Below are 21,316 nucleotides of genomic sequence, written 5' to 3' on the forward strand. Positions count from 1 at the left end.
CAGAGGCACTGCCAGTAATACTGTATACCCTGGTTTGGTAAAGGAACGGTATGAAGGTATGAAAATCTGAATACTGCTCAACCTTAGTTGAAAATATAGCCGACATATGTCAAGAGAGCGAGAACAGCTGATGCGGGAGTCGATCCGTGGACCGTGCGAAGTCTAGTTCCTAAAGACCTGTGCCAAAAAAGCTAAATACATATACACTGCTTTTAATAGGATAGTTGTGGGGTGGGGTTTCAAAATGATTACATAGAACGGTAATTCACACCTATGTTTGCTAGAGACTACTACTTGAGATTTTGGTAGTTCTGAAATATAGCCTTTACATTCGATGTTAATTAAGAAAAACAACAGCCTCTCTCCCTTCTCGTGTCTGACACATTAAGCTTGAATGTTACATAATGTCGGCTGGACACATTAAAACACAACCACTACGCAGCCGTCATGGAAACCAACACAAAGCATGCTACATGTACAGAGGGGACAGAACAGAAGGCAGTGTCCGCCTCTCTATTGAAGTGTTTTTCAAACATTATCTTCATCACAAAACACTTACAGATGCGCTATCTTAATTGGACCAGTTTCTCACAGCAGGGAAATAACCCTGCAGCCGCAGGAAATGTGGATTATAATTAATGGTACATTTTCCGTTCTGACAAATCAAGTCTGAAGTTAAGTGGAAATTACAAAAACTTTAGACGCCTTTTTATACCTCAAATACACCACAGTGGTGCGTCCTTTAAAAGTTGCAGCATACTGCTGTACAGCTTGCATGGTACAATTAATGCTAGTTAGTGCTAGTTTGACCACCAGAGGGCATCTTTGAGAAGCATTTGACAGCCTTCAATAGTAGCTGTACAAGAGAATTTAAAACCTTTTTTGTAAGAACATAGTATATGGGACTGATTTGAAAAATGTTTGTTTAATTAATTTGATTAATATTATTGTGTTTATATTCCAAGAAAAACAAAAAACCCTCTGGGTTTCTGTTAGGTTGGAATGGAAATTATGGCGCTGTACAACTTGGCGGTCGGGAGAAGGCTACAGTACTTAGCTATTTAGCTAAAGAATCCCTGTGTTATGCGGGCACGTGGGAGACTGGGGTTCAATTCCCTGATGGGGAGGAAGAAGTAGCTAGTCCTTGTAAATAAGAATTTGTTCTTAACTGACTTGCCCCGTTAAATAAAAGGTTACCCTGAGAGCATAATATTTCTACAACCTAATTGTAGGTCTAATGAATACCCAAAGGGAGACTCAGTGAAAATAAAAATCTCATTGATTTATCAAGACGAGTCCCCATGCTTGTCTCAGAGCAGCACAAAACGGTGCTAAAATAGTTGTAGGCTTTGCTTCAAATCCTATTGCTACTAACTTCAATATGCTCTTTAAATAAATAGACAAAGTGGGGCAAAAAAAGTATTTAGTCAGACACAAATTGTGCAAGTTCTCCTGCTTAAAAAGATACTGTAATTTTCATCATAGGTACACTTCAACTATGACAGACAAAATGAGAAAAAAAAATCCAGAAAATCACATTGTAGGATTTTTAATGAATTTATTTGAAAATTATGGTGGAAAATAAGCATTTGGTCACCTACAAACAAGCAAGATTTCTGGCTCTCACAGACCTGTAACTTCTTCTTTAAGAGGCTCCTCTGTCCTCCACTCGTTACCTGTATTAGTGGCTCCTGTTTGAACTTGTTATCAGTATAAAAGACACCTGTCCACAACTTCAAACAGTCACACTCCAAACTTCACTATGGCCAAGAACAAAGAGCTGTCAAAGGACACCAGAAACAAAATTGTAGACCTGCACCAGGCTGGGAAGACTGAATCTGCAATAGGTAAGCAGCTTGGTTTGAAGAAATCAACTGTGGGAACAATCATTAGAAAATGGAAGACATACAAGACCACTGATAATCTCCCTCGATCTGGGGCTCCATGCAAGATCTCACCCCGTGGGGTCAAAATGATCACAAGAACGGTGAGCAAAAATCCCAGAACCACACGGGGGGACCTAGTGAATGACCTGCAGAGAGCTGGGACCAAAGTAACAAAGCCAACCATCAGTAACACACTACGCCGCCAGGGACTCAAATCCTGCAGTACCAGACGTGTCCCCCTGCTTAAGCCAGTACATGTCCAGGCCCGTCTGAAGTTTGCTAGAGAGCATTTGGATGATCTAGAAGAAGATTGGGAGAATGTCATATGGTCAGATGAAACCAAAATATAACTTTTTGGTAAAAACTCAACTCGTCGTGTCTGGAGGACAAAGAATGCTGAGTTGCATCCAAAGAACACCATACCTATACCCAGCATGGGGGTGGAAACATCATGCTTTGGGGCTGTTTTTCTGCAAAGGGACCAGGACGACTGATCCGTGTAAAGGAAAGAATGAATGGGGCCATGTATCGTGAGATTTTGAGTGAAAACCTCCTTCCATCAGCAAGGGCATTGAAGATGAAACGTGGCTGGATCTTTCAGCATGACAATGATCCCAAACACACCGCCCAGGCAACGAAGGAGTGGCTTCGTAAGAAGCATTTCAAGGTACTGGAGTGGCCTAGCCAATCTCCAGATCTCAACCCCATAGAAAATCTTTGGAGGGAGTTGAAAGTCCGTGTTGACCAGCAACAGCCCCAAAACATCACTGCTCTAGAGGAGATCTGCATGAAGGAATGGGCCAAAATACCAGCAACAGTGTGTGAAAACCTTGTGAAGACTTACAGAAAACGTTTGACCTCTGTTATATACCCTTTGTTGGCAATGACAAAGTATTGAGATAAACTTTTGTTATTGACCATTATCCACCATAATTTGCAAATAAATTCATTAAAAATCCCCCAATGTGACTTTCTGGATGTTTTCTACTCATTTTGTCTGTCATAGTTGAAGTGTACCCACTTTTTAAGTGGGAGAACTTGCACAATTGGTGGCTGACTAAATACTTTTTTGCCCCACTGTACACACCACTTAACAGCACATTATTCAACAATAGTGAGACTCATGTCATCTACGGTAGGCCTACAGTATATCGAAAAATATGACGTGACTCTCCATCCAATAATTACATATAGAGGATATTGGAGGATTCTAAATTAAAACCAAAAGCCGCCTCATGGGTTTCCCGGTGGCGGCCACAACGGGTATCTGTTGCAACGCATTTTGCATTGCGATGCAGTGACAGCTGCGTCACTGGGGAGCCCCCATCCACAAAGTATCAAAATACAGAGAGGTGTTGGTAAAGGTATATTGTCCTGCTAATAGCCCACATGGTGTCCAGGTCAGGATAACCAAAACATTTCTTTATTAAAGACTATCAGAAAGAATGTTGGTACTTATTTATTTTGATCCAAAGCCATGAATGAGTGAGTCACTCAGCTTTATGTAGGTGCCGCTATATGACAGTACCATCAACTTGACAATATATAGCAATATTTTAGGTTATTTCGTTGTTGTTTTTTAAAATAAAGTGAGCGATTGTAATCTGAATAAAGGCCAAAATAATATTTGTAAAGGCCAAAACATTTATTTCTGTTCTTAGAGGGAGAGAAATGCTGGACCAATTGTGCTCTGCCCTATGGGACTCCCACTCACAGTTGGATGTGATACATAATAATAATACTTTTTGTTGTATTATTTGTTTTGTCTTTTCTGGTGGATTAAACTGAAATTGCAACCAATCACGGCCGGTTGTGATACAGCCAACCTAACTAAGAAATATATTTCAAGATAGAATTCTCCCCCTACCCTCCTTCTAGGCAAGTTTATTGTCCAGCTACCTGCTAATAGCCATAATGTCGCTGTACAACTTGACCATGTGTGTTTGAAAGAGTATTTTCCAGTAAGCAACTATTAGTTTACCTTCATTAGACAACTTTTTTCCAATATTTCAGTGATAGTAATTATAACTATGGGAATAAATAAACATTTTGAAAGAGTATTTTTATCATTATTTTATCAACAAAAGCATAAAGATGCCATTATTAGTTACATTGTTTTAGTTTGAACGTGCAGACTGGCACTAAGAACAGAGGAAACGTTTCCTTAGTCAGCACCATTATTAGTGCAATGCCCCTTAAAGTGTTGCTCTGTGCAATCCAGTGTGGCGGGGTGGCAGTCCCCCCCACTTTCTCTTCCTCCCTTCCTCATGGGCTAGGTCCGTCTTCTGTGCGGCCCATCCCGTGCCCCCTGCCCTCGTGCCTTGAACCTTGCGCGCTTTCAGTGGATACAGCTGGAGAAGTAGATACAGCTGGAGAACTGCAAGACAACCCCATTGTGCGCCACTCTGGAGCCAAGACCAATATATATTGTCCTGATAATAAAAGGGTTAATAATATATCTGTGTGACTGTCCAAGGGGCTTTTATACAATTCTAAATTAATAATAATAATTGCTTTGTTTAAAAAATAACATTTTGGAGATTATTTTGTTTACAAATAATGTAAAATGAGTGAGAAAAAGGCCATTCTTGAACATGGGGTTAGACATTGTTACTCATTTGTAAATAAAGCCAGTTTGTTATTTAGAATGATTTATTTCTGTTTTTAGAGGGAGAGAAACCAAAAACCTACAGTCATCTCATGGGTCTCCCAGTCGAGGCTGGCACAGGTATTGAACAAGCATCTGTAACAACACAGTCTTAGACCTCTGCACCACTCCGGCACTGTACAATGTGAATGGTCGGGAGTGGGCTACAGTACTACAGTAAGAGCAAAGTAATCCTAACAAAATAAAATAACCTTAGTGTAACAACAGTTTTAGTAATACTGAAGTCATGCACAATTATCCGTTTCTATTTAGGTTTATGTTGCCCATTCATTGTCAGACACACAGTAGGACCCAAAAGCATAATCTGTGCTCTAACTCCCACTTGCGCTGGTCTAGAGTAATTAAGTGGTGACGCAGGGTATCGTACTAAGCCACAAATTACCTCTAACTCCTGCAGCATAATGGCAAATACTTTTGTGGAGCAACCACTGTACAAGTGTGCATTTCCTAAAGCTGAGGAAAATAATCTGCGTCATTAAGGACTAAAGATCAAGACTCCGAGGAGAGGCAGATGATGCAAATCAAATGTACTACTCTTCTGACAGGCCAGAAAAATTCTGATCTGAAAACCTGGATAAAAAATACCATTCTCCTACATTTACAGCTGTATGGAAAGATGCACCTGGCACAATAGAAACTATTGTTAACAGGGTTATTATTAAAAACTATATTAACAATAGAAACTCTATTAAACAGGGTTAGTGATAAGCAATGGCTCCATCCAAGCCACTGACCCATCACCGTCATAAAGTTCCTGCTCTGTGACTGCATATACAGTGCATTCGGAAAGTATTAAGACCCCTTGAAACAAGATTCTCTGGTCTGATGAAACCAAGATTGAACTCTTTGACCTGAATGCTAAGCGTCACTTCTGGAGGAAACCTGGAACCATCCCTACGGTGAAGCATGGTGGTGGCAGCATCATGCTGTAGGGATGTCTTCCAGCAGCAGGGACTGGGAGGTCAGGATCGAGGGAAAGATGAACAGAGTAAAGCACAGAGAGATCCTTGATGCAAACCTGCTCTAGAGAGCTCAGGACCACAGACTGTGGCAAAGTCTGAGGACAACGGGACAACAACCCTAAGCAGAGACAATGCAGTAGTGGCTTTGGGACAAGTCTCTGAATGTCCTTGAGTGGCCCAGCCAGAGCCCGCGCTCGAACCTGATCGAACATCTCTGGAGAGACCTGAAAATAGCTGTGCAGCGACGCTCCCCATCCATCCTGACGGATCTGCAGAGAAGAATAGGAGAAACTCTCCAACTACAAGTGTGCCAAGCTTGTAGCGTTATACCCAAGACTTGAGGCTGTAATCGCTGACTAAAGGTGCTTCAACAAAGTACTGAGTAACAGGCCACACAAGCAAGTTCTTGTGGCACAGTCGATGGCACACTGGGCTACGGGACAGAAGGTTGTGGGTTCAAATACCCCTGCGGTGAACTCACTATCCTTGGCGGTTTCATTACACTCGTGTTGGAAGTGGTCAGTTCAAAGTCAAGTGTTAATTTACATTTGGATGAGTTGTTAAATAATGTGAACTTAACAAAAAAATGAACATTATCATTGGATTTAGATTAAAAGTTGGGTTACAAAAATATGAAATACACTTATGTTGATGACTTTTTGCAAATCCAATTAGCTTGCCAAGTTGATTTAACGTCATCATAGATTTTTTGTTGAAATGACGTGGAAACAATGTTTTTTCAAGCAGTTTTTGCACAGTGGGTTACATCCACAAGCGTGCGTAGGCTTGACATCCACAAGCATGTGAGGACATGCTCTTTGGGTCGGAGGGTGCCGTCTGATACCCAACAGTGCGGTACTGCTTTATCAGAAGTAATCTGACTCCTTTTAGACAGTAAAATCACTTGAGAGGGTAACAATGACATTATCTGAACAACAAGTGGAGGGGTGCAACCTGATTAGCAGCAAGTCTACATGTGGAATCAAGAATGAGGAGGAATCACTCTGATGATAAGTGAGAAGGGTGTTATATGATATGTTAATCTGCTGGATAAAGTGACAGGGACACAGGGAGACTGTTATAACCTGCAGAGTTGAGGGAGATGCTGCAGCATTAGATGCTGTGCCTTAAACTTTGACTGGGGAAAGGAAAAGTACACATGGTCATAATATGACGTCACCAGTGTCATAATATGACGTGACCAGTGTCATTTCCAATAGTCATGCATTATTAATGGTTTTGGCTTGAATGTAGTTATTAATTAGTTGTTTGATACGCAATCAAATCTAACGATATTCTAATGAAAATATATCTATTTTCATCCGATTCCTGTATTTTTTTTCAAATTCTATAATCCTTTCAAACGTCTCAGACAATTATAAAACGGTTAACTTTCATGTGTTCACATTAAATGGAATTGTTAAACTGCTTTTTGAAATTCGCCATTCTTGTAACTCAAATTAACCTTCTTTTTGAAACCTGCAACATGCAGTGAAGAATGTCCATCAAGAAAGCCATTCAAATTGTAGTGAAACCCAACAAAATGACACCAAAAAAATGTCTAGGTTTTTTATTCAGAAAATGCTTGAGATATCGTAGTTAACATTATAACATGTCCAATGTGCGCGCTGCTCACTCACCTGAAATTACTCTTGTCAAAATTGTGTCCGCTTTCTCAGTTATTTTCTTTCTTTACGTGTGCTTTGTGGTAGAAAGAACTTGATGAGCGCTAGGTTTTCGTGCGTTAGTTAGCAGTGTATACTTTCATTCCCTGTTAAATAAAAAAGGTAGATCCTGGCTCATCCGCTTCATCAACTGCTTCTATACGAGAGCAGCACGGCGAGAACATGAACATCGGTGGTAGGCAGCCTACTCTACTAACCAACGTGCAGGCAAGGAAGGCGTGGTGTGCGTGTGCATATACGTGCGAGTGGGGGACGGGCAAAATTAAATCAACCACTCATTGCATTGATGTTAACCACATTTATATATAAAAAAAAATAATTGTATGAGCATATTGAGAAAATCATTTATCATACTTTCTCCCATCAACAGCAAAATCTATCTATTTGTTGGTGCAAATAGATGAGTTTAGCAATCCAGATTTAAAGACTGCTGCTTTCCACATGCAGTGTGGAACTGTTCAACATGACTGGTAATAGGGTGACCACATGTCCCGGATTGTGCTAGACAGTCCTGCATTTTGGCCCTTTGACCGGCAACCAAACAATCATGTCCAGCATTTTATCAACAAATTGAAACACCACTAATTTATATAGATATAAGGTAGATTTGTCAACATCCTGTATTTCAGTCAGACATTCCAACCTCTCTTGCAGTCACTTCACGTTTATGAAAATATAGGCCTGTTTATCATAAGGATTAAGGATGTGGTAGCCTAAGCATACTGTTGATGTTGAAGATCTGAGTTCTGATATTATGCACAGTGCAAAACAAGAGTGGGCGATGTCATAGACATAGGCCTATCTTCACCCAATCATATTTCGCCAATCCTTTCGGGGAAAATTCCTGCTAAATTTGTGAAGGACAGTTAGGCCTAACTACTTACAAAAAGCGTGCTTCTGATGAAGAGCTACAAAAGTAAGTAAATAGCCATATTAGACTGAAAAATATAAGGTACTCTCTCATGCTCATTAGTTTCTCATTCAACATATTTGCTGCTTCTTCACTCAATCCCGTTTTAAGTCTCGCTTCCTAAATGTTTTACATTCCCTGAGAACAACCAGAAATGTTTCCTTGGCCAAATATTCCCAGATTGAAATTATACAGCCACACATGGTCTCGTTTCTGCATCACCAAATTTTGCGCGAGGCAAAAGAGTAGACTTGAATTGCTCATTCTGTGCAGCGGACTGCAGGGGTCAAATCAAATCAAATGTATTTATATAGCCCTTCGTACATCAGCTGATATCTCAAAGTGCTGTACAGAAACCCAGCCTAAAACCCCAAACAGCTAGCAATGCAGGTGTAGAAGCACGGTGGCTAGGAAAAACTCCCTAGAAACGACAAAACCTAGGAAGAAACCTAGAGAGGAACCAGGCTATGAGGGGTGGCCAGTCCTCTTCTGGCTGTGCCGGGTGGAGATTATCACAGAACATGGCCAAGATGTTCAAATGTTCATAAATGACCAGCATGGTCAAATAATAATAATCACAGGCAGAACAGTTGAAACTGGAGCAGCAGCACGGCCAGGTGGACTGAGGACAGCAAGGAGTCATCATGCCAGGTACTCCTGGAGGCATGGTCCTAAGGCTCAGGTGCTCCGAGAGAGAGAAAGAAAGAGAGAATTAGAGAGAGCATACTTAAATTCACCCAGGACACCGGATAAGGCAGGAGAAGTACTCCAGATATAACAAACTGACCCTAGCCCCCCGACACATAAACTACTGCAGCATAAATACTGGAGGCTGAGACAGGAGGGTTCAGGAGACACTGTGACCCCATCCGATGATACCCCCGGACAGGGCCAAACAGGAAGGATATAACCCCACCCACTTTGCCAAAGCACAGCCCCCACACCACTAGAGGGATATCTTCAACCACCAACTTACCATCCTGAGACAAGGCCGAGTAGGGGCACAGGGGTGTAGTGCTGCCAGAGCTCAAAATGGTGCTCCTTGAGTAAAGTTAGTTCAATGCTGAATCAATGTCTTGGAAGATCACATAATGATTCATTAGTATTTTCTACATAACAGAAAACAGGGGTGAAACTTTCACTGGGAACGGGGGACATGTCCCCCCCACATTCTGAAATTGCATTTTTGTCCCCCATAGTTTTAACCATTGGAATGTGATTCAAAACGAGGCAATGGTGTGCTTTAGGACCATGCAGACGCCTCCTAGCGGTCGTGTAGGCTGTTTGGAATGTTTATCGCTTCTAAAACCAAAGTTGTGCCCCTGACAGAAACAAATTTTAGGATTGTTAGCTGAATAGTAAAAAATAAAATCCCATGTGGCCAAAACTCAAGTGTGCACCACTAGACAGAATGTGCTTTGAAGTTTTCCCCACAAAAGGGCTTTATGACAGGCAGAAATACTCTTCAGTTTCATCAACTGTCCGGTTGACTGGTCTCAGATGAGCCCTCCTGTGAAGAAGTAGGATGTGGAGGTTTTGGGCTGGCGTGGTTATGCGTGGTCTGCGGTTGTGAGGCCAGTTGGACGTACTGCCAAATTCTCTAAAACGACGTTGGAGTTGGCTGAAATGAACATTACATTTTCTTGAGACAATATATGTGGGTATAGGTAGACTTTGTAATTGGAGGATGCATTTTAAGCAAATTCTATAATGATATTCAATAGGCTACATCTGTCGGTACAAACTCTGAGGAATTGCTCTCTGGCGCATAAAAAATTTGCACAACACCATAAGGGGGATTTGTGTGTGTGTGGGAGGCACCTGTCCCACAAGATCAACCTGCTGATTACTTTAAATGTGGTCACCCGAACTGGTAATGATCATCTCGTGTGGTTTATGTGATCTTCGAACCCACTGGATTCATTTATTTCTACTTTGCACATTCTTCCATTGCAAAACTACCATTCCAGTGTTTTACTTGCTATATTGTATTTACCTTGCCACCATGGCCTTTTTTGCCTTTACCTCCCTTCTCACCTCATTTGCTCACATTGTATATAGACTTGTTTATACTGTATTATTGACTGTATGTGTGTTTTACTCCATGTGTAACTCTGTGTCGTTGTATCTGTCGAACTGCTTTGCTTTATCTTGGCCAGGTCGCAATTGTAAATGAGAACTTGTTCTCAACTTGCCTACCTGGTTAAATAAAGGTAAAATAAATAAATAAATAAATAAAATCTTCAGTGTTGTGCAGCATCAGGATGATACAGTCTGCTGTGTGAGAGGACCCTTGGGCCAATGTGTCTGTCTGAATCAGATGCTTGCCTGTCCCTACCAGGGCGCTCTTATGTTGCAGAGGAGGCGTGGGTGCTCCATAAGGTAGGCAACAACAAAGAGATGCCATAAGAACAAGAACAAGCCGTGATGCATTGTACTGTATGTAACATCTATCATATCTACATGCAGGTTTAAATGTCAATTTGATGTCAGTAGGCCAGGTAATGTTATAATATGCATTGAATCTGTCTTTCACTCTACCTTTTTCACTATCTTGTTATTTTCTCCTCTAACCCTCTTGGTACTTCCATACCTGGCATGTGCACAGGTAGAGGTCTAGAGGTGCCTGAGCACCTGGCCGTCTGCCCTCCTATGAGAAAAGTGCCCTTTTAGATCGGTGGCGTTTTTTAATTATGACATTTTTATTAGACTTTAGTCTATTTTCTGCCGCTTTATTTAAATGAATTGGCCATCAAATAAATATCAATATTTAGTATCTTGGAAAATTACCCCTCCCCTGCTCCCACCTGAGCACGCACTGCATTCCTCCTGCAGCACTGCCTTCCTCCTGCAGGCAGAAGCCAAACCGAATGGTAGTGTAGAAGTGGCTCCCTTTTGAGTTGCATGTGTCATCTCATGGTCAGGAACAGGGAAGGCTTCAATTCAACTGTTTGTTAGTAGAAATAAGAGGCACATGTCAGCAGCAGAACAAACTCCAATCACAGGTAAAGACTACGGTAGTTAGATTGTTTCAACAGCATAGCTAGCTCGCTGACAAGGTGATTTACATAACCTACCGTTGAAGTCGGAAGTTTACATACACCTTAGCCAACTACATTTAAACTCAGTTTTTCACAATTCCTGACATTAAATCCTAGTAAATATTCCCTGTCTTAGGTCAGTTAGGATTACCACTTTATTTTAAGAATGTGAAATGTCAGAATAATAGTAGGGAAAATGATTTATTTCAGCTTTATTTCTTTCATCACATTCCCAGTGGGTCAGAAGTTTACATAAACTCAATTAGTATTTGGTAGCATTGCCTTTTAAATTGTTTAACTCGGGTCAAATGTTTTGGGTAGCCTTCCACAAGCTTCCCACAATAAGTTAGGTGAATTTTGGCACACTCCTCCTGACAGAGCTGGTGTAACTGAGTCAGATTTGTAGGCCTCCTTGCTCGCACACGCTTCCTTCAGTTCTGCCCACAAATATTCTATAGCATTGAGGTCAGGGCTTTGTGATGGCCACTCCAATACCTTGACTTTGTTGTCTTTAAGCCATTTTGCCACAACTTTGGAAGTATGCTTGGGGTCATTGTCCATTTGGAAGACCCATTTGCGACCAAGATCTAACTTCCTGACTGTTGTCTTGAGATGTTGCTTCAATATATCCACATAATTTTCTTTCCTCATGATGCCATCTATTTTGTGAAGTGCACCAGTCCCTCCTGCAGCAAAGCGCCCCCACAACATGATGCTGCCACCCCCGTGCTTCACGGTTGAGATGGTGTTCTTCGGCTTGCAAGCCTCCCCCTTTTTCCTCCAAACATAACGACGGTCATTATGGCCAAACAGTTCTATTTTTGTTTCATCAGACCAGAGGACATTTCTCCAAAAATTACAATCTTTGTCCCTATGTGCAGTTGCAAACCGTATTCTGGCTTTTTTATGGTGGTTTTGGAGCAGTGGCTTCTTCCTTGCTGAGAGGCCTTTCAGACTATGTCACTATAGGACTCGTTTGATATACTTTTGTATCTGTTTCCTCCAGCATCTTCACAAGGTCCTTTGCTGTTGTTCTGGGATTGATTTGCACTTTTAGCACCAAGGTACGTTCATCTCTTGGAGACAGAACGCGTCTCCTTCCTGAGCAGTATGACAGCTGCGTGGTCCCATGGTGTATATACTTGCACGTACTATTGTTTGTACAGATGAACGTGGTACCTTCAGGCGTTTGGAAACTGCTTCCAAGGATGAACCAGACTTGTGGAGGTCCACAATTTTTTTTCGGAGGTCTTGGCTGATGTCTTTTGATTTTCCCATGATGTCAAGCAAAGAGGCACTGAGTTTGAAGGTAGGCCTTGAAATACATCCACAGGTGCACCTCCAATTGACTCAAATTATGTGAATTATGTCAATCAGAAGCTTCTAAAGCCATGCCAGTTTGGCCCTGTCTGGGGGTATCGTCGGATGGGACCACAGTGTCTCCTGACCCATCCTGTCTCAGCCTCCAGTATTTATGCTGCAGTATTTTATGGGGCAGCAGGGTAGCCTAATGGTTAGACTAGTAACTGAAAGGTTGCAAGTTCAAATCCCCAAGCTGACAAGGTAAAAATCTGTTGATCTGCTCCTGAACAGGCAGTTAACCCACTGTTCCTAGGCTGTCATTGAAAATAAGAATTTGTTCTTAACTGACTTGCCTAGTTAAATAAAGTTTTTTTATTTTTATTTTTTAAATGTGTCGGGGGGCTAGGGTCAGTCTGTTATATCTGGAGTATTTCTCCTGTCTTATTCGGTGTCCTGTGTGAATTTTAAGTATGCTCTCTCTAATTATCTCTCTTTTTCTCTCTTTCTTTCTCTCTCTTGGAGGACCTGTGTCCTAGGACCATGCCTCCGGACTACCTGGCCTGATGACTCCTTGCTTTCCCCAGTCCACCTGTCCGTGCTGCTGCTCCAGTTTCAACTGTTCTGCCTGCGGCTATGGAACCCTGACCTGCTGTTTTCAACTCTCTAGAGACAGCAGGATACTCTGAATGATTGGCTATGAAAAGCCAACTGACATTTAATCCTGAGGTGCTGGCCTGTTGCACCCTGACATCCACTGTGATTATTATTATCCATGCTGATCATCTATGAACATTTGAACATCTTGGCCATGTTCTGTTATGATCTCCACGCGGCACAGCCAGAAGAGGACTGGCCACCCCTCATAGCCTGGTTCCTCTCTAGGTTTATTCCTATGTTCTGGCCTTTCTAGGGAGTTTTTCCTAGCCACCGTGCTTCTACACCTGCATTGCTTGCTGTTTGGGGTTTTAGGCTGGGTTTCTGTACAGCACTTTGAGATATCAGCTGATGTAAGAAGGGCTTTATAAATCAATTTGATTTGATGACAGAATTTTCTGGAATTTTCCAAGCTGTTTAAAGGCACAGTCAACTTAGTGTATGTAAACTTCTGACCCATTGGAATTGTGATACAGTGAATTATAAGTGAAATAATCTGCCTGTAAACAATTGTTGGAAAAATGACTTGCGTCATGCACAATGTAGATGTCCTAACCGACTTGCCAGAACTGTAGTTTGTTAACAACAAATTTGTGGAGTGGTTGAAAAACACGTTTTAATGACTCCAACCTAAGTGTATGTAAACTTCCGACTTCACCTGTATATGCAGTGCATTTGTAAAGTATTCAGACTCCTTTACTTTTTCCACATTTTGTTACGTTACGACCTTATTCTAAAATGGATTAAATAAATATTTTTCCTCCTTAATCTACACACAATACCCCATAATAACAAAGTGAAAACAGGTTTTTATAAATTTTAGCAAATTTATAAAACACAAAAAACAGAAATACCTTATTTACGTAAGTATTCAGGCCCTTTGCTATGAGACTCGAAATTGAGCTCAGGTAAATCCTGTTTCCATTGATCATCCTTTCTACAACTTGATTGGAGTCCACCTGTGGTAAATTCAATTGATTGGACATGATTTGGAAAGTCACACACCTGTCTATATAAGGTCCCACAGTTGACAGTACAAGCCATGATGTCGAAGGAATTGTCCGGAGACCTCCGAGACAGGATTGTGTTCAAGGCACATACCTGGGGAAGAACACCAAAACATTTCTGCAGCATTGAAGGTCCCCAGGAACACAGTGACCTCCTCCATTCTTAAATGGAAGGACTTTGGAACCACCAAGACTCTTTCTAGAGCTGGCCTCCCGACCAAATTAAGCAATCGGGAGAGAAGGGCCTTTGTCAGGGAGGTCATCAACTCAAATTGTATTTGTCACATACACATGCTTAAGAAGACTCAAGGCTGTAATCGCTGCCGAAGGTGCTTCAACAAAGTACTGAGTAAAGGATCTGAATACTTATGTAAATGTGATATTTCAACTTTTTATTTTGAATAACTTAGCTAAAATAAATAAAAAACTGTTTTTGCTTTGTCATTTTGGGGTATTGTTTATAGATTGATGAGGGATTTTTAAAATTTAGAATAAGCCTGTAATGTAACAAAATGTGGAAAGTCAAGGGGTTTGCACTGTATATGACAACATATAAATGATGTGGGGAATATTAGCTTCCATCAACGTACCCTTTTCCTCAAGGATTCTATTTTAAACTTCTTTCTGACTTCCCTGAGTTCATCTGTCAAAACTCACACTCATCAATTCTCTTTGCATAGTAAATAAATGAATAATGCTGAATGATGTAGTGCAAATTGTACTTCATCCGAGGCCAGTTAGACTGGGACCAATAGGGAACTTTCATTGTTCCTTTGACGACAGCTACATTATACACTACCGTTCAACAGTTTGGGGTCACTTAGAAATGTCCTTGTTCTGGAAAGAAAAGCACTTATTTTTGTCCATTTTTAAAATAACATCAAATTGATCAGAAATACAGTGTAGACATGTTTAATGTTGTAAATGACTATTGTAACTGGAAACGGCTGATTTTTATTAATGGAATATCTACATAGGCGTACAGAGGCCCATTGTCAGCAACCATCACTACTGTTTTCCAATGGCACGTTGTGTTAGCTAATTCAAGTTCATAATTTTAAAAGGCTAATTTATCATTAGAAAACCCTTTTGCAGTTATGTTAGCACAGCTGAAAACTGTTATCCTGATTAAAGAAGCAATAAAACTGTCCTTCTTTAGACTAGTTGAGTATCTGGAGCATCAGCATTTGTAGGTGTGATTACAGGCTCAAAATGGCCAGAAACGAATAACTTTCTTTCTTTCTATGGAAAACATTGGGCAGTAATAATACTACTGATACTACAATACACTTTACAACACAACACAAGCTGACATACTGTTTTACGAAATTACTGAGCCACAGTAACAAAATAGCATAATAACTAAGTGGATTAAATATATGGTCCAACAAAAAGCTGTTGCATAATCTCATTCTGGAATTCGGTGGACCTATTTCGAGGACCATTTTCACTGAGACCCCTCTGTATGTAAGTGGTTGATTCGTCAGTGGGGGTCAAAGCAGGCCCCAAGTGTGACAGGAAAATGGATGCGAGCATTCACAGCACCCTGCAATTATGTGGAGGTAGATAGAGAGAGAGGGCCAAGGCTGATGTCAGACAGGCAGGCAGGCAGGCAGGCAGGCAGGCAGGCAGGCAGGCAGGCAGGCAGGCAGGCAGGCAGGCAGGCAGGCAGGCAGGCAGGCAGACAGACAGAAAGGCAGACAGAAAGGCAGACTCTATCTGGAGCATTAGCTTATATAACAATGAGTGTCTCTCTCCCAAAATGAGTCATCCTGCTGAAGCACTGTTGAGATGACAGGAGAGAGTGGCGGAGCACCCTCGACCTGCTCCCCGCCCATCACCAGGTGCCTCCTACTCTCTCCGTCCTCTGACTCCCAGCCTCACCTAACCCCCTCTGACTGTTGTGTTACCGCAGAAACGACCGGGAGTGGCATTGTTTTGTTGCACATTCTTTCACCATCCTCATTTACACCTCCCTCCTTGTCCCACCACAACAGTACCCACTCAATAAGTTCTGGGACAAGATGAGTGGACTTGCTACAAGTGTCCCTATTTGTGGTAGTTACTGTAAATGATGAAGCATAGCAATATTTAGAATTCGCTGAATGTTTCCTGCTGCAGATACAACAACCCACCTCTCCTTCCTAAAGTCCAACACCTACAAGAGACTGTTTCATTTTACTTCAATGTATGGCAGTACTAACACCAATTCCCTTATGTCAGCTATGGACCATAGATAGTCTCCCAACCTATTGTGGAGTCTGTTTTCATTTTAAGTGAGTCACCTCTCTGTTGTTATGCAATTGTAAAAAACTTCAGGTACGATCTGTCTTTCCCCTGATAATTGTCAAGGTTGTTGAAGGAACTGGACCAAGGTGCAGTGTGGTGAGCGTACATTTTCTCTTTATTAACTCAAAATGACACCGACAAAACAATAACCAAAACAAACCGTGAAGCTTCAGGCTATGTGCCATCAAACAAAGTTAACTTCCCACAAACACAGGTAGGAAAAGGGTACCTAAGTATGTTTCCCAATCAGAGACAACGATAGACAGCTATCCCTGATTGAGAACCATACCCGGTCAAAACATAGAAATAGAAAATCATAGAAACACGAAACATAGAATGCCCACCCCAACTCACGCCCTGACCAAACCAAAATAGAGACATAAAAAGGATCTCTAAGGTCAGGGCGTGACAATAATAAGGAACTGTCCTAAATCTCTTTAATTTAACCCCCAAAAAGCAGTGGCCCTCAAAATGCAATCCCGAAGATAGTTATCAATGACAGCTCATACTCAACATGCAATTATAGAGATCACCATCCCCTTAGCTATTCAAACAGATGTACCACTATAATTACAACATTATCTTCTGAAGGAGAAGCATTCAATGCATGACAGGTGAATTTATCAGAGTTTCAATAAACCCAGCTCCCTTTGATAAAGTACATGCTGTGTCATCTTTTGTTCAGAGTTGACACAGGCAGGCAGGATATCATTAGTATACTTGGTATCTTCTCAATAGAGTTCATTCTAGTTGTTCTATCACGTATAGCATAACTATGATAACCCTGACCATCTGGGTCAAATTGAATGTAAGAATAAGATCTCAAGTCAAAGCAGAGGACTCTCTTAATGGTTTCTCTTAGAAAAACAGGTACCATCTAGAACCCGAAAGGGTTATTCGGCTGTCCCTGTAAGAGAACCCTTTGAAAAAAACCTTTTGGTTCCAAGTAGAACCATTTTGCGTTCCTTGTAGAATATTTTACATAAGAGGGTTCTACATGGAACCCAAAAGAGTCATACCTGGAACCAAAAAGGGTTATCCTATGAGGGAAAACAAAGAACCCTTTTGGAACCCTTTTTTAAGAGTGTAGGTGGCCCACCTCCCACTCCCCACTCTAACAAGCATGTTCAGAAAACCCTGCATACCAAAACAACTACATCAATAGTAAACATGTCATTGTTCAAAGACCTTTACATGTTGTATCAGGGCACTTACAGTGCATTCGGAAAGTATTCAGACCCGTTGACTTTATCCACATTTTGTTATGTTACAGCATTATTCTAAAATTGATTCATTTGTCTTTTTTCCTCATCAATCTGCACACAATATCCCATAATGACAAAGCAAAACATTTTTTTAGGAATAATCAATTCATTAAACAGAAATATCACATTTACATAAGTATTCAGACTCTTTGTTGAACTCAGTACTTTGTTGAAGCACCTTTGGCAGCGATTACAGCCTTGAATCTTCTTGGGTATGACACTACAAGCTTGGCACACCTGTATTTGGGGCATTTCTCCCATTTTTCTCTGCAGATATTCTCAATCTCTGTCAGGTTGGATGGGGAGTGTCGCTGCACAGCTATTTTCAGGTCTCTCCAGAGATGTTCGATCGGGTTCAAGTCTGGGCTCTGTCTGGGTCACTCAAGGACATTCAGAGGCTTGTCCCGAAGCCACTCCTGCATTGTCTTGGCTGTGTGCTTAGGGTCGTTGTCCTGTTGGAAGATGAAACCTAGCCCCAGTCTGAGGTCCTGAGTGCTCTGGAGCAGGTTTTCATCAAGGATCTCTCTATAATTTGCTCCGTTCATCTTCCCCTCAATCCTGACTAGTCTCTGAGTCCCTGCTGCTGAAAAACATTCCCACAGCATGATGCTGCCACCACCATGCTTCACAGTAGGGATGGTGCCAGGTTTCCTACAGAAGTGACGCTTGGCATTCAAGCCATAGAGCTCATTATTGGTTTCATCAGACCAGAGAATCTTGTTTCTCGTGGTCTGAGAGTCTTTAGGTGCCTTTTGTCAAACTCCAAGCGGGCTGTCATGTCCCTTTTACTGAGCAGTGGCTTCCGTCTGGCCACTCTACCGTCAAGGCCTGATTTGGTGGAGTGCTGCAGAGATGTTTGTCCTTCTGGAATGTTCTCCCATCTCCACACATGAACTCTGGAGCTCTGTAAGTGTGACTATCAGGTTCTTGGTCACCTCCCTGAACAAGGCCCTTCTCCCCCTGATTGCTTAGTTTGGCCGGGTGGCCAGCTCTAGGAAGAGTCTTGGTTCCAAACTTCTTCCATTTAAGAATGATGGAGGCCACTGTGTTCTTGGGGACCTTGAAAGCTGCAGAAATGTTTGGTACCGCTCCCCAGATCTGTGCCTCCATACAATCCTGTCTCGGAGCTCTACGGGCAATTCCTTCTACCTCATGGCTTAATTTTTGCTCTGACATGCACTGTCAAATGTGGGACCTTATATAAACAAGTGTGTGCCTTTCCAAATAATGTCCAATCAATTGAATTTACCACAGATGACTCCAATCAAGTTGTAGAAACATCTTAAGGATGATCAATGTAAACAGGATGCATCTGAGCCCAATTTCTTGTCTCATTGCAAAGGGTCTGAATACTTGTGTAAATAAGGTATTTCTTTTTTTACATCTTTTATAAATTAGTTTTCACTTTGTCATTATGGGGTATTGTGTGAAGATTGATGAAGAAAATGTTTTATTTCATCCATTTTAGAAAAATGTTCCCTATTTCAATGACAAAGCTATTACTTGTGAAATGTCCTCCTAAATGGAGCAAAAAATGCTCCTTTTCTGCACAAGAAATAGACAGGCAGAGGGTTCAAGAAAAGCACTTGCTCCTGGTGAGGTTTGAACTCACAACCTCAGCATCGCTTTGCTGTATACTGCTGTATCAGTACCAACCACTTCCCAATTTCCCCACATGATCCGCTGAATGTACTATAGCTAACGGCCATATTTTGCTCAAACAGAGCTGCACGATATTAGGCCCAAATCAACATCAGGAATGATCTAGTAGGTAGTGCATGATACTCTTAATCTCAAAGTTGTGAGTTCGAGCCCCATGTTGGGTGATGCGTTTCGCGCTGCCGAAGCACCAACTCACTTTGCAAACAGCCATCTGCTTGGTCTTTCGAGCAGGCTTGCCACCTGGCATTGCTGACGTGTCAGACTTAGCTGGTTATACAGGAGAAAATGTGTTTGAATGCAAGCGGTTCCTGCACTCGGACCTGTTGTCTCAATCACATACCTATTACTTGTGAAACGTCCTCCTAAATGGAGTGAAAAATGCTCCTTATCTGGACAAGAAAAAAAAAAAAACTCCTGGAGAAGCTTGAACTCACAACCTCAGCTCAACTGCGTGCTAACCAATTGGCCACAGGTACCTTAGAACAGGATGTCGCTGATCACCATATTTTGTACTAACAGATCTGTACAATTCTCGGTCAAGTCAAGGTGTTGATTGAGGTTCCTGGCGATCTCAGTCGGTAGAGCATGAGGCTATTAATCTCAGGGTAGTCTCAGGGTAGTGTGTTCGAGCTCCATGGTAGGTGATGGTTTTCTCCACCGAAGCACCAACTCACTTTGCAAACGGCTATCCGCATGCTCTATAGGGCATGCTTGCCACCCTGCACTGCTGATGTGTCAGGCTTAGCTAGTGAAACAGGAGACTATGGGTTTGAATAGGAGTAGTGGCTGCACTCTGACCTGTTATCTCAATAACATACCAATTAATTATGAAACGTCCTCCTAAGTGTATTGAATTAAAATGCTCCTTTTCTGGACAAGAAATAGACAGGGAGAGGGTTCAAGAGGAATACTTGCTCCTGGTGGATCTTGAACGCACAACCTTGTCATCTAATTGCTGTTTACTGCTGTATAAGTACAACACGCTAACAGATTGCACCACAGGATCCATCAACAACACCTTCACTAATCACCATATTTTGCACAAACGGAGCTGTACGATATTCAGACCAAGTCAAAATTACTGGTGAGGTACCTAGCTAGCTCAGTCGGTAGAGCATGAGACTCTTAATCTCAGGGTCGTGGGTTCGAGCCCCACGTTGGGTGATTTTTTTTTCTCTGCCTTAGTACAAACTCACTTTGCGAACAGCCAAACGCATTGCTGATGTGTCAGGCAAAGCTGGTAATGCAGAGGAATATGCATTTGAATCGTAGCTGTGCCTGCACTCTCACCTGTTATCTCTATGACATACCAATTACTTCTGAAATAGATTGAATAAATGATCCTTTTCTGGACAAGAAATAGAGGGTCAGAGGGTTCAAGAAAAGCACTTGCTCCTGGTGAGGCTCGAACTCACAACTTCGGCATTGCTTCACTGCATACTGCTGTATAAGTACCACGCGCTAACCGACTGCGCAACAGCAGCTATGCAAAACACTGTCACTGATCACCATATTTTGCACAAACATAGCTGTACGATATTCAGTACAAGTCAGTACTATACTTGACCTGCCTGGCAAGCTCAGGCGTTTGAGCATGAGCCTCTTAATCTCAGAATCGTAGGGTCGATACCACAAATGGGCTGATTCTTGTCTGAGCCGAAGCACCAACTCACTTTGCAAACAGCCATTCACCTGGACTTTCGAGCAGACTTGCCACCCTGCATAGCTGGTGATAGAGAAGACTATGGATTTGAATCCTAGCTGTGCCTGCACTCTGACCTGTTATCTCAATAACATACCAATTAATTATGAAACATCCTCCTAAGTGTATTGCATTAAAATGCTCCTTTTCTGGACAAGAAATAGACAGTGAGAGGGTTCAAGAGGAATACTTGCTCCTGGTGGATCTTGAACGCACAACCTTGTCATCTAATTGCTGTATACTGCTGTATAAGTACAACACGCTAACAGATTGCACCACAGGA

The 21,316-nt window shown here is 41.8% G+C and overlaps 1 protein-coding gene and 1 non-coding gene across 3 annotated transcripts in view; one reads left to right on the forward strand and one right to left on the reverse strand.

Annotated features, from left to right (window-relative positions):
- The window catches only part of LOC110494675 (caM kinase-like vesicle-associated protein), a 187,808-nt gene that overhangs the window by 25,407 nt on the left and 141,085 nt on the right, over positions 1-21,316 (reverse strand). Inside the window, exon 1 of one of the 2 annotated variants that reach the window (XM_021569955.3) lies at positions 7,157-7,676. The exons of the other annotated variant lie outside the window; for it this stretch is intronic. The gene's annotated coding sequence lies outside the window, so the exon portion shown is untranslated. Of the gene's footprint in view, positions 1-7,156; positions 7,677-21,316 lie in introns of those variants that run through there. 2 annotated transcript variants of the gene reach the window in all.
- trnak-cuu (transfer RNA lysine (anticodon CUU)) lies at positions 20,423-20,495 on the forward strand. The gene has a single exon. It is a non-coding gene; the product is annotated as a tRNA-Lys (tRNA).

The sequence above is a fragment of the Oncorhynchus mykiss genome, chromosome 17, assembly GCF_057628025.1.
Source record: "Oncorhynchus mykiss isolate SJ-2025 chromosome 17, ASM5762802v1, whole genome shotgun sequence".
Classification (NCBI taxonomy): Eukaryota; Metazoa; Chordata; class Actinopteri; order Salmoniformes; family Salmonidae; genus Oncorhynchus; species Oncorhynchus mykiss.